The following is a 4896-nucleotide window of genomic DNA, read 5'->3' as shown; positions in this document are numbered from 1 at the left end:
ATTTTTTTTACACACTAAATAAAAAAAAGTACAGTATATTTTATTAAATTTATTGTGCCAGCTATATTAAACACTGACTGAATAAACAGAAAACTGTGGATTTCTCACACATTATTAAACTTGTACATATCAAATACCGTGATACGATTGCTGGAAATACCGTGGTATAAATTTTGGRTCATACYGCCCAGCYCTAGCTTCTACCTAGTGGTGAAAAAAGAAGGAAAGGACTTGGATGCTAAACTGTGCACATGTGGGTCAAGTGCTGGTTAATCTGTCAATGGGTTAACCTGTCACTCACTGCCTAGCTAAGCTCGGCCTGTAACATTATAGAGGCAGCACACAGTGATCCATACTGACAACAAATTAACTTCAAATATTCACCAAAACAAACAGTCCAGCACACTTTGGTACCAACCAAACCAAATACTCTGTCCTTCGAGTTAGAACTAATAAAAACACCCAATCAGACTGTTGGTCAGAGTTGAGATGGTTGCATAAAGTACACCACAATGTGATGCTTATTTTGCAAAGTCATAATAGATTAGATTTTTAGACCTTTCGATAATGGTAACATGTTTACTGTCTCACCCAGACACAGCTGGGTTGGATCTGGGACCCCATCTCCTGCCACAAACCATCAGAGTGAAAACTTCTGTATCTGCAAATCTTTCTCCTGGCTTGTCAAATCAATTTTTTATCAGACTTACAGCTGAACGCTCCAACAAATCACACAGACAGACATGTTGTTACAGAAATGACAAGCTGTGAATTTCCAGAGGTTTTTCCAGCATCTGCTCAAAACTAACGGCTCAAACAGGCTGCAGGATTGAAAAGTCCAAGCAGCATCTGCAGGAAGAAGACTCCTGCTTAGATGAGTCCCAAAATAAAAAAATAAAAAGGACAGGAGGCTTTCTAAACAAAGAGATGAACAGCCTCATACTGAGCAACCTTTAATGGCTACAGTCATGAATGAATTGAACTTCATTGAGCAGAGCTCTGTCTGTCTGCTCCTCAGGATAAAACCAGGACCCCCCTGTGGAAAGCTGGTGACAAACTGCGATCCAAAGGACCAACAACATATGGTGGACAAGCTTATGGGATTAATCAATTAGCAAGGTGACTCGAAGAGATCCTAATCTGAACAACACTCCAATGGAGGGTGGACACGGGCTATAGTGAAGGGGAGTTGCACCTTTTGAGGATCCGCTKCCCAATTAAACCCAAACCTCCGTAAAGCAAATCAGGTCTGAAAGTAAACCCTGGTTCGAAGAGGATTTCTGAGGCAGATCCAACAAAATCACTCACGCWTTACTAAAAATGTGGAGTGGATGCTGACAGGTAGAGGTGTGTTAATTATGATCATCCTGACACCAAGTGTGCTGCAGGCATAAACACCACCTTCACGTGCACCACACAGAGCGGGGATGGATCTGATGCACAACAGGCCACACACAAAGACTATATAGAGCTCAATCAGTGACATCACCAGCATGTTGGATCACTGTGCGCTGCTTAAAGCTACACCCATTTAGCATATTGTTTGCCTTTCTCTGAAGAATAAGACTGCTGAATCACAACAGAGTTTAAATTCTGAGGACTGAGTCTGGACTTTGATCCACCGGGACGCTGTCCCCCCATACAAGTGGGTAGGGCTGAAACGATTCCTCTAATAATTTGAGTAATTCGATTACAAAAACTCCTTGAGGCAAATTATCTGCCTCGAAGCTTCGTAAAATATACATACTGTTATAATTAGCGCACTTTTGTCCGGCCGGAATATTATTTATGTTACACAATGCTAAGACGTTCGCGCTTCCGCTAACAGTTACACTGTCGACGTGTCTCATGTATGCTTGCTAAGCACTATATTTAGCTTTAAAGGAAGACGTAGAGTGCCAAAATGAAGCGCTAAAAAAACGTCCGTCCGTCTATCTGTTTTCTGCCTCTTATCCGAGGTCGGGTCTTGGGGGCAGCAGCCTAAGCAGAGAGACCTAGACTTCCCTCTCTCCAGCCACTTGGGCCAGCTCATCCAGGGGAATCCCAAGGCGTTCCCAGGTCAGCTGAGAAACATAGTCCCTCCAGCGTGTCCTGGGTCTTCCTCTGGGTCTCCCAGTGGGACATACCCGGAAGACCTCACCAGGGAGGCGTCCAGGAGGCATCCTAACCAGATGAACCACCTCAGCTGGCTCCTCTTGATGTGGAGGAGCAGCGACCAGTCATCCAGGAGTCCCTCCTGGATGACTGAGCTTCTCACCATATCTCTAAGGGAGAGCCCAGACACCCTGCAAAGGAAACCCATTTTGGCCGCTTGTATCCGTGATCTCGTTCTTTTGGTCACTACCCAAAGCTCGTGACCATAGAAGAGGGTAGGAACGTAGACCGACCGGTAAACCGAGAGCTTCGCCTTCTGACTCAGCTCTCAGTTCACCACGACAGACCGGTACAGCACCCGCATCACTGCAGATGTAGCACCAATCCGCCTGTCGATCTCCCGCTCCATTCTTCCCTCATTCGTGAAAAAGACCCCGAGATACTTAAACTCCTCCACTTGGGGCAGGACCTCCTTCCCAACCCGGAGAAGGCACGCTACCATTTTCCGGCTCAAGATCATGGTCTGGTATTTGGAGGCACTGATCCTCATCCCGGCTGCTTCACACTCAGCTGTGAACTGCTTCAGTGAGAGCTGGAGATCAGGATCTGATGAGGCCAATAGGACCACATCATCCGCAAAAAGCAGAGATGTGATCCTAAGGTCAACAAAAGGATCCCCTCAACACCTTGGCTGCTCCTAGAAATTCTGTCCATAAAAGTTATGAACAGAATCGATGACAAAGGGCAACCTTGATGGAGTCCAACTCTTAGACTTACTACCAGCAATGTGGACCAAGCTCTGGCACCGGTCATACAGGAACCTAACAGCCCGTATCAATGGGCCTGGTACCCCATACTCCCAGAGTACCCCCCACAGGAGTCCCCGAGGGACACGGTCAAACGCCTTCTCCAAGTCGAAAAAAGAAAAGAAAGTTGTATTTTTTTAATTATTTGCTGCTGCTTTTTATGATTTTAGCCTTCATTACTACTGTCATATTTGTTTGTAGCTAAGCAGTCTAGACTAAATCTTTTATTGCCTAAATGGGAACCCTGCACCAACCTAATCTCCATCTTAAAAAATTGATTTTTTTTTTGTTACAATGAACAAGTGAACTCTACAAAACTCAACTGCAACATCCAAATGTTTATATTACCCATTTTACTTGTTAAATTTTTAAACAACAACAAAAAAAGGACTTTCAGTTCTCCGATCCATAATAATAAATTTACAGCATTTRGATTTTTCTGAGATGGTTAAAAATGATTCAATGACACAGTTATTTTAATTAATGCCTCCTCAAACCTCACATACATAAATACAAGTAACCAGAGCTTAAAATGCATGAATACAAATGGTATTGTAATTTTACTTTGATTGCAGCAGGGTCATCAGCAAGTGTAGATTATCCCTTCACAATATCAAATAATTGTATTTCTCATAAAATAAGCTTAAGTAATTACTGCAGAGCATGACAATTTTTAAAAAATCTGATTACTCGATTAATCTTCAGAATAATTGATRTATTAATCGATTACTAAAATAATCGTTGGCTGCAGCCCTACGAGTGGGTCTCATCATCAAACCTCGTCTGGTCCTCAGAGGAAGATACCAGGACGTCGCTCTTCAGGACGGAGGCAGTCAGRGACACGTGACGGTGTGTTTATTGGGAAGCAGAACCTATTGAACCTAACACACATCAAAAAGGAAATTTATTGGCGGATCGGAGTCCAAATGAACCAGGCGATGGGAGGATGCTTCACTGAGGCACAGGGAGAGCGACAGACAAGAGAATGGACATCCACTGGGTTAATATAGTTATTGCTTTGGTCACCTGTTTCTTTTTTTTATCTTGTCCCTATGTGACTGGTACCTGATGCTAACAGCGCACAGACTGTCTGTCCTCACCAGCCTTCAGTGTGTCTTCGCTGAGAWGGAATAAACCTCTGCAACTTCTGAGTTGAGCAGTGCGATCAGTAAGACRCCTACCGTAACTCCAACCAGGATGGGTTTTTGGTAATAAAATAAAAGTTTTAGTTTAAATGACTTCTTCACTGCCCTTTGCTCTGGATTTGAACCTGGTGTTGGTGAGACAAGTTTGAACTCTTGAATAGACCAAACCTATTTTAAACAATTAATCGACTTACGATTAATTGTTGAATAATGGTTTACTAAATTAAAATTCTTTCCATTTGATTAATTGAAAACATTTGTTTAAACCTTATTTCGGTGTAGTTTTGACTTCATCCAGTAGAGGGCGCCTCTGCTCCCAGCCTGGCCTTAAACCCGGCCCTGTTGAGCTGAGAGCAGCCTCGATGTCGGCAGCATCATAATTAAACGTGCAAATCTTGTTTAGTTTTATTTGCGACACAACATTAATAATGGACTACACCAAACTCGAAGGAAAAGTACCAATTCTGTACCGGACCATCCAGCAGTATGACGCTTAAAAAGAGAGTGGGATGACAGAACGGTAAGCTAACTTTGGCTAACGTTAACTTCTTCTTGTTTTTAACTCGTGTGATAGAAAAACAAAAAACAAAAAAAGTTAGTCGCTACAAATAATTAACGTGAAGTTAATCTGTGTGACGTAACCCGCCCAGTGAACCAATCTAATGAACAGTATGTAGTCTCACGTCTTTCAGGGATATTTTAATATGTTTATAAATAGTTTTTGAGTTAATGTTTATCTTAAAATATTACCCTGTTAAAATTATAGTTTTTATCTTCAGGGTGAATTAATTGTTTTACTTTGCCGAGCAATGTTGTATATGCTGTTAAGTGCCAGGAGGACTGCGACCAGT

The 4896-nt window shown here is 42.5% G+C and overlaps 1 protein-coding gene across 4 annotated transcripts in view; it reads right to left on the bottom strand.

The window, feature by feature from the left end:
• The window catches only part of prom1a (prominin 1a), a gene marked incomplete in the record, with an annotated part of 88690 nt that overhangs the window by 82361 nt on the left and 1433 nt on the right, over window positions 1-4896 (bottom strand).

This window comes from Austrofundulus limnaeus, unplaced genomic scaffold, assembly GCF_001266775.1.
Source record: "Austrofundulus limnaeus strain Quisiro unplaced genomic scaffold, Austrofundulus_limnaeus-1.0 Scaffold808, whole genome shotgun sequence".
NCBI lineage: Eukaryota > Metazoa > Chordata > Actinopteri > Cyprinodontiformes > Rivulidae > Austrofundulus > Austrofundulus limnaeus.
Note: the sequence above shows the minus strand (reverse complement) of the source record. Positions and strands in the feature narration are given on the sequence as shown.